The 9,554-nt window shown below is 32.7% G+C and overlaps 1 pseudogene; it reads left to right on the top strand.

Moving 5' to 3' along the window:
• The first annotated feature begins 6,590 nt into the window (after window positions 1-6,590).
• On the top strand, window positions 6,591-9,197 carry LOC140853965 (uncharacterized; annotated as a pseudogene).
• Window positions 9,198-9,554: the final 357 nt, after the last annotated feature.

The following is a 9,554-nucleotide window of genomic DNA, read 5'->3' as shown; positions in this document are numbered from 1 at the left end:
CAAAAGGATCACCTAAAGGGGGTCAAATAACTAAAAGAATAAAGATTTCTAATGCAAGTAGGATTTGTATGAAGTGGTTATTTGATTTTGAATAAGATTCAAACCTTATGTTTATTTAAAGAGATCTTTTCTAAATCTCCTAAGCACTAAATTCCAACATCCCACACCTCCGTTAGAAGGTCCCCATGCCCCCTCTCTCTTCTCCCTCTCTTCTCTTGTCCAACGCCTATGGAGTTTGGGCATCCCACTTCTCCATGCCCAAAAGGTATTTGGGTGCTTCTTTGCTTGCTGGTTTTTAGATCTTGATTGCTTCATAGTCAAGAGAAGAAAAGCAAGAGAAGGAGAGAAGAAGAAGATCAAGGAAAGGATCAAAGAGTTGATCGTGATCTAGGTTTTGTTCAGATTCGCAGGCTGATTTTTCTTAGAGAAGAAAATCAATACCAAAGAGGACTGTTCTAGACTGATCCTGAGTGGATACCCGTAGAGGCCGGATACTTGCACAACTAAAAAAAAATCTACTCTCTTTTAGATCCAGATTTGAAAAAAGAATTTACAAAATAAATATGTGATTCGATCACATATTCAATTTTAACATAAAACTCAGCATGTGTTCAATTTCAGCATATGAAGTAGATCCTAGTGTTCTATATTTTATACATGCATGATGTAGATTAAAAAAATATTTTAATTTTTTATTCTGTTATTTTGCTTAGAAAAAAAAATTTAAAACATACATGCATGCTCTGACACCAAATTCCAATATTATCCTCTCGTGGGTTCATAAAAGGCAGAAAACAATCTGGGTAGTTTGTATTTATCTTGGACCTATTTGTATTTATTATTTGATATTTATATTCATCTTTCAATAGTTTGTATTTATTATGGATAGTTTCTATTTATTTTATAATAGTTTGTATTTATTTTACAATAATGTGTGTTTATCCTCTCAGTAGTCTCAAAAACAATGAATAACAAGATCCTAAATGCACAACAAAAACCACTCCCCTTGCAAACAAACACAAATTGATCTGAGATAACTTTGAACATACAATCATCTACAAAATAATTCTTACACTAATAGCAGGTGAATAATTATCGGATCTATCAATAAATATGAACACAATCTATAAACAAACTTAAATAAATGCAAAGAACAAACCCACATGTCAAAAAATCTATTATATCAATCACAGAGAATAAAATTTATTCTTATGTTACTAAATCTTACTGCATCATTAAGTCAAAAAAAAAAACAATACATAAAATAAATATTTGAACTTCACAATTATCAATGTAATATTAGATACACAAAATTTAACAGTCTAAATCATATTATTATGTTGGAGTCATACATTCATTCACAACTATGTACAATCATATATTTTGACATGTTAATGATAAAATAAATCATGTACATCATTTACTTATATCATCTATCCAACTCAAAACAATGCCCATCATAACAAAATTATAACCATATGATCTAAAACACTGGTGAGCCCATATAGTCGTCGAATTTCTCTTCCTCGGATGAACTACTGCTAATATAGGTTTCGAAATCATCTACCTACATAAAGTACAACCATCCATTAAGCCATAGAAAAAGATTTTGTTAAAATTGGATAAATATAAATTAATTATTAAAATGTAGTTTTTACTAATATGTATCGAGAACAAAACTTTTTCATTAAATACTCTTTTATCTAAATAATAAAATAATAAATATATTAAATATGATTGTTTTCCATATCATAGCAATAATTCTTATCCAATGAATCAAAATTTCAAAGACTAACCATCTATGATAAGTAGTATATTTTTATATTTATTGAAGATATTTTTGATAATTTATAGTGCTAATATCTTTTTAAAAATTTAATTTCATGAATAATTAAATTTTCTTATAAAAATAAATAATTTTAAAAAAAATATAAAATTAGAGCATATTTATAAAAAATAGATGCTGAGTTCATTGAGTAATTTAAGCATCAAAATAATATAAAATTTTTTGAAAAATTTAATACATATTTTTTCTTATTTTTCAGATAAAAATTAGAGCAAAAATCAAGTACCCTAAAAAATATTAGAAATTACCTTCGATGCACGGTGGACCGGTCGGTCGGTCCATAGAAGCAATGGTGCGGTCCATCAGAATAGGTTCATGGTCCACGATGTGGCTCTCAGGTAAGGTGAAAGGTTTTGTGCTAAGCGACGGTCCGATCAAATTTGAGAGCTGATCCAATGGCTGAGAATATTTTTGACTGAAAATAGAAAAAAAACTGCATGATCCGATGGTCAGAATTCCATCTAAAGCATGATCCAATGGCTGTTATTAATTTTGACACTGATAAAGAGTAAAATACTAATTTTTGGGCTGATCTAGATGGTCCATTGATGATCCGACGACTAGAAATTAATTCTAAAGGTATTATACGATTTCTAAGGATTTTAGGACTCCTTTTGTGATCAGAAAAAGATGAAAAATTCATCAATAAATAAGAGGTTTAAAAATAAGTATAGGAAGGAGAAAAAATTAAAGAAAAAATAAAAAAATCAAAAAAAATCAAAAAACTTTAGGGATCAAAAACTGAGAGAATATGAAGCTAGAGATCTTGATGCATGGCTAAATACCTTCAATCTAGGAATACGATGAAGCCTGCAAACAGATTTTTATTTTTTTTTTTGTATTTAATTTTTATGTAATAAAATTATACTTTTATTTTATATATTTTTATTCTTTCTGAGGTATTGATCCAGTCTACACGGTCTATACTCTCTATTGACATGCCGTGATCTTTGGATATGGTCCGTACTTAGGAGAGATAGATCATGGTATGTTAGATTAAATCTTATATCTTGTAATTGAATTTAGATAGTTTATACTCTGATAAGACGAGCTGTGATCTACTGATATAGTCCGTACCCCTTAGAGATAAGCTATACTAATATCTTAATCGTAAGAATTAATATTACAATATAAAAAAATAAATCTAATTTGCATGGTGGATTCAAAATTTTTGAATTATTTCTCTGACTTATTTTTTTATAAATTAATTTAATTTTTACTATTTTATTTTTTTTAATCTTTCTATAATCAGTTCTCTTTTATTTCTTCTTAAAAAAAAATAATCACCCTAAATCCCTGTGGAAACGATCCCAACTTATCCTATCTATATAGTTTGAGTTGGATTTTATTCTTGACCGCCTATGACAGCGATCAAAATTTTAGCACCGTTGTCAGAGATCTAGACATGATTATTTTTTTTTAAATTTTTTTTTAGTCTTATTCTTAGTTTCTTTTTATTTGCTTTCTAACTTACTTAGTTCCTTAGTCATTCTTAATTTCTTCAAAAAAAAAATCTCTACATTGACACCTCATAATCTACTTAGGAAATTAGATACTTAATCATAAAATTTAAAAAGTAAAACAAATCAATTTACTTTTGACTAATTATCAAATTTGATCATATTTTTTTCTTGCATTACATAATTCCATAAAACATCTTAAGGGCATAAATTCTAAACAAGATAAGATAGAGATTTCATCACCCTTCTTTGGCCCACAAACCATCATCCTACATACTGCATTGACCTAAATCTTAATCTAAAATCAATTAGACATTGGTCCCTAAGAACTCTCGAGCTCAATAGGATAAAGGATCCTAAGAATTGGACCGGATTAGGGTTAGTCAGATTGACTGGTATCTAAGAAAGTGATTCAAAAACTATGTTCTGAAGGAAGGTAGTTATTTAATTGGTTCCGTTTGCTTACCTGACCAACTTAGTTGGTGTCTAAGGAAAGCAACAGGGGAAACCTCACCAACTTTACACTTATTTGGCTAGTTGAGTGGCTAGTCTTTTACCTGGAGTGCTCAAAGACAACTTTGACAGTTAGAAGCTGTCTAGATCTAGGGTTACCCTTAGCTAGGATTGACTGTATAACTTGATTACTAATCTACAACCATTAACTCTAATTAAAACACTCTTCTCTATCGTCGCTAGATTTAAGACTCTTTAGGCTCTCATCTTTAGAATTCTCTTCTCATCTATCTCTCTTTTCTCTTCTCGTAAGAAAAAAAAATTATAAAAATAACTAAAAAATTTTAAATTTCTTTTTGGATAAGGATATCTAGTCGATTAGTGAGAATAGATCCAAACTTTGCATCGAGTCCAGTAGACCTTAAGCCCACCATGGGTGAACCCGAACATGAACCTCGGATCCTTAAAGACCTTTGCTATCCAGTTGGGTCAGTGCAACCCTCATATATCCGACTGTCACAAATTGATGCCAATTTTGAAATTAAATCTCAGATCATAAACATGCTTCTCAAATTCACCAGAATCGAAGATGCACATATTTTTATGAGAGAATTTGAGGAAGTATGCACCGCAATGCGACTCCAACAGCTCATTGAGGATGCTGTAAAACTTAGGTTGATCAACTTTATCCGTAAGGATAGTGTCAAAAAGTGGTTATACAGTCTTCCTAATCAATCTATAGCATCATGAGAGGGTTTTGTTAAAGTGTTCCTAAAAAATTTTTTTCCACATCATAAGACTGCTAAATTTAGGAATGAAATTAATCAATTTTTTCAACTACCCGATGAGTCTTTTTGGAAGTACTTTGATCGTTTTAAGAACCTTTTAAGTTAATGCCCACACCATGGAATAGAAACTTGGAGACTGTGTCAAATTATTTATAAAAGATTAGATCCAAACTCTAGAACCATGTTAGAATCAATGTGTGAGGATCAATTCATGAACAAAAAACCTATAGAAGCATGATAATTTCTAGAGGACCTAGCAGAAAAAATCCTACAATGAGAGATTACTAGGAAACCTGATAGACACACACCTTCAAGAGGGGATGTATATCAAGTTCAACCTTTCTTAGCTGAAGAGGCTAAATTTGCATCTTTGATCCATAGGATAGAGGCCCTAGAACTCAAGGGACACACCCAAGTAAACCAAGTTGCAACATCCACTTGCAATAGGTGTAATGCCACAGACCACATGATGGAAGGATGTCCTTTCTTGATGGGTCTAGCCGAGAACAAAGTAGCACAGATGAATGCAGTCTATCAAAGATCCACAAATGATCCCTATGCACCAACATATAATTCAGGATGGAGGAACCATCTTAATTTTTTTTATCACAAGAGTCAAACTCAAATAGATCTACCTTCACTCAACCCAACCCCAGACCCACTCAATCATCAAATAACTTATCAGGTTTCAGTAATGATCAAAGGCTTAACTCGCTAGAAAAGAGTCTGAAAATCCTAACGAAATCGACTAGTAACACCAACACCACACTAAACAACTTCATGCAGACCACGGGCCAACTTTTAACTTCCAACACCCAAGTTATTGCCCATCTAGAGATGCAATTAGGTCAATTAGCCATGGCTATGAGTGAAAGAAAAAAAGATAAACTATCAAGTCAATCTGAGGCTAATCGTAGGACCTAGAACAATCAAGGACCACAACAAGGAGCCCAGATCAACTAATTAAATGTAATTCACACTTTAAGGTCTGAAAAATAAGTAGACAACCATATCAGTACACTTGAAGGTCAAGATGACCCATTGTTTAAACCACCTCATGAGCAAGTGATCGATCAGACTGAGTTGAAGGATCCAGATAAGTCTAAGAAGTCAACAGAGATTGATGAAATATCCAAGCTACTTACAGAATCCATCTCAGGGTTTAAGCAAGCCAAGACATCACCTACCAATCCTATAGCTCCTTTTTTAAATAGACTTAAGTCCAACAGATACTCAGTCTGTATGGATCAAATCTTAGAGATATTTAAATAAGTGAAAGTAAAATATCCCTCTATTAGATATGATCCAACAAGTTCCCATATACGTCAAATTTCTCAAAGACCTATGCACAAAGAAAAAGACCACCAACATTCCCCAAAAAACTTCTTGACAGCTTGTGTGAGCTCATATCTATCGAGCCACATGTCTGTTAAGTACAAAGATCCAGAATCTCCTACAATCTCTTATGTTATTGGGAAAATTATTATTGACAGGGTCTTATTAGACTTAAGGGCTAGTGTGAACATCTTATCTTATTCGGTCTATAAAAAATTAAGGATAGGAGAATTAAAGCTTACAGAATCAGAAATCACATTGAAATTGGCAAATCGATCAGTGAGGGTCCCCAAAGGAGTTATGGAGGATGTGTTAATTAATGTCGGTAATTTTATTTACCTTGTGGATTTTGTGATCCTCGAGACTGAACCAGTGATTAATCCAAAAGGTCACATCCTAGTAATTTTAGGAAGATCGTTCTTAGCAACCACCAACATCCTAATCAATTATCGCAATAGACTCATGAAGCTCTCATTTGGAAATATGACTATTGATCTTAATATTTTTAATTTTAAAAATAAAAGAAACTAATTCATTGATGTAAATCTGATCCAGAATGAGATCTATGAGACCATTGACCTAGAAGAAGAAGATTTTGACTGTAATCTCTGGTCAGATCAAGAATCTAAAATAGCTTATGAAATTTTTTCATCTAGTGATCAGAGAGTTTATCCACAATGGCAACCATCTGTTGAACCACTTGTGAGGATGGATGAACCAATACACAAGCCATCAATTGAGGAAGCACCTAAACTAGAACTCAAAACACTCCCTGAGCTTCTCAAATATGCGTATCTAGGTTCATCAGAAATTTTATCCGTAATTATCGCATCAGACCTAGATCAAACCCAAGAGGAGAAACTTTTAGCTATCCTCAGAGAGAATAAGGAAGCCATAGGCTGGACCATAGCTAACATCAAAGAGATCAGCCCTTCAATTGTCCAACATCAAATTTATTTAAGAAAAAAAGCCAAGCCAATCAGAGATCTCCAAAGAAGACTTAACCCAGCTATGAAGGAGGTAGTGAAGAAAGAGATTCTCAAGTTACTAGACAATGAAATTATCTATCCCATTTCAGATAGTTCATGGGTTAGTCCAATTCAAGTAGTGTCTAAAAAGTTTGGGATGACAGTGGTCCAAAATGAAGCAAATGTGTTAGTACCGACTAGAGTCCAAACTGGATGAAGAGTTTGTATTGATTACAGAAAATTGAATGCAGCCATAAAAAAAGACTATTTTTCTCTATCATTCATTGACCAGATGTCGAAAAGATTAGCTGGACATGAGTTTTATTATTTTCTTGATGGATATTCTGGCTATAACCAAATTGATGGATATTCTGGCTATAACCAAATTCCTAGAGCACCAGAAGATCAAAAGAAGACTACATTTATCTGTCCATTTGAAACTTTTGCCTATAGACGTATGCCCTTTGGTTTATGTAATGCTCCATCTACTTTCCAAAGGTGCATGGTCAGTATCTTTTCTGATATGATCAAGAGATTTTTAGAAATATTCATGGATAATTTTTTCATCTTTGGCTCCACCTTCTCTGAGTGCCTACATCACTTATGACTGGTCTTAGAAAGGTATAAGGAGAAATACTTAGTGCTTAATTGAAAAAAATATCAATTCATGGTCAAAGAAGGTGTAGTACTTGGCCATGTTATCTCAAAGAATAAAATTGAAGTGGATAAAGCCGAAGTAGACTTGATTGCAAATCTGTCACCATCCAAATCAGTCAAAAAAATTTGCTCATTCTTAGGACATGTTAGTTTCTGTAGGAGGTTCATCAAAAATTTTAGCAATATAGTTCGATCACTGACCAATCATCTTGCCAAAGACGTCAAATTTGATTTCACTTTCGAGTGCCTCGATTCTTTTGAGTATCTTAAAAAGGCATTGACATCTACACCCATCATTCACCCATCCAATTGGACTCAACTCTTTGAACTCATATGTGATGCATCTGATCATGCTATCAGAGCCATTTTAGAATAAAAAATTGATAAGCTGTCATGAGTCATTTACTATACTAGTAGGATCTTTAATGATGCACAACTTAACTACTCAACCATTGAAAAAGAGTTCTTGGCTATCGTCTTTATCCTCGAAAAATTTAGATCTTATTTGGTTGGGTCACATGTCATTGTATACACTGATCACTCAGTCATTAGATATTTTTTAACAAAGAAAGATGCAAAGGCATGTTTGATCCGATGGATTTTATTTCTTCAAAAATTTGATTTAGAAATCAGGGATAAGAAAGAAACTGAAAATATAGTGGCTGATCATCTGTCTCGATTGACTGATGCACCCTCTAATGAACCATCAATAGAAGAGTCTTTTCCAGATGAACAACTCATATCCGTGACCAAAGAATCATGGTATGTTGATATTATCAATTACTTAGCCACTGGTAGGATTCCCTCTTACTAGACTACTTGGGACAAATATAAATTTTTTGTCCTAGTAAAGTATTTTATTTGGGACGATCCATATCTGTTTAAACAATATCTTGATCAAATTATTAAAAGATGTGTTTCGGACCATGAGATCAAAAGTATTTTATCTTTTTGTCATGACCGAGCTTGTGGTGGCCACTTTGGATCCAAGAAAACTGCCGCAAAAGTTCTCCAATGTGGATTTTACTGGCTCAATTTGTTTAAAGACTCACATGAGTACTGTAAAAACTGCACTAGATGTCAATAAATAGGATGGATTACAAAAAGAGATATGATGTCATTAAATCTGATCTTAGTTGTTGAGATTTTTGATGTATGGAGAATCGATTTCATGGGATCACTTCCAAACTCTTTCGAAAATGAATATATCTTAGTGGCTATTGATTATGTGTCCAAATGGGTAGAGACTATACCATGTAGATCGAATGATAGCAAAATTATTATCAATTTTTTAAAAGAAAATATCCTCTCTCATTTTGGAATCCCTAGAGCTATTATAAGAGATCAGGAAACACATTTTTGTAATCGATCCTTTGCAATCCTGATGAAAAAATACAATATCACCTATAAATTGGCCACACCCTATCATCCCTAAACTAGTGACCAAGTTGAAGTTTCAAATCATCAAATCAAACAAATCCTAGAGAAGACTGTGAACTCCAATAGAAAAGATTGATCATTGAAGCTAATGGATGCTCTTTGGGCATATCGCACTGCCTTCAAAATCAACTTAGGAATGTCTCTTTATAGACTTATGTTTGGTAAAGCATGCCACTTGCCAGTAGAGCTTGAACATATGGCTATATGGGCCATCAAAAAGTTGAACATGGATCTAGATGAGGCTGGATAACATAGAAAGCTACAAATTGATGAACTTGAGAAAATCAGGAATGAGGTATATGACAATGCTAAGATATACAAAGAATAAATTAAGATATTTCATGATCGAGCAATCCTTAAAAAATTATTTTCATCTGATCAAAAAGTTTTTTTGTATAACTCTAGGCTATATTTATTTTCTGAAAAATTTAGATCTAGATGGACAGAGTCCTATATAGTAAAAGAAGTTTTCTCTTATGGGGTTGTAGAGATCAAAAATCTAAGTAATGGTGCTACTTTTAAAGTAAATGGACAAAGATTAAAATCATTCTTGGAATTGCCTACTGAAATTCAGGAGGAGGCCATGGTTCTCTATGAGCCTATTTAT

This window comes from Elaeis guineensis, chromosome 15 (assembly GCF_000442705.2).
Source record: "Elaeis guineensis isolate ETL-2024a chromosome 15, EG11, whole genome shotgun sequence".
In the NCBI taxonomy this organism is placed as follows: Eukaryota; Viridiplantae; Streptophyta; class Magnoliopsida; order Arecales; family Arecaceae; genus Elaeis; species Elaeis guineensis.
The sequence above is the reverse complement of the archived record's forward strand: the minus strand, read 5'-3'. Positions and strand labels throughout refer to the sequence as shown.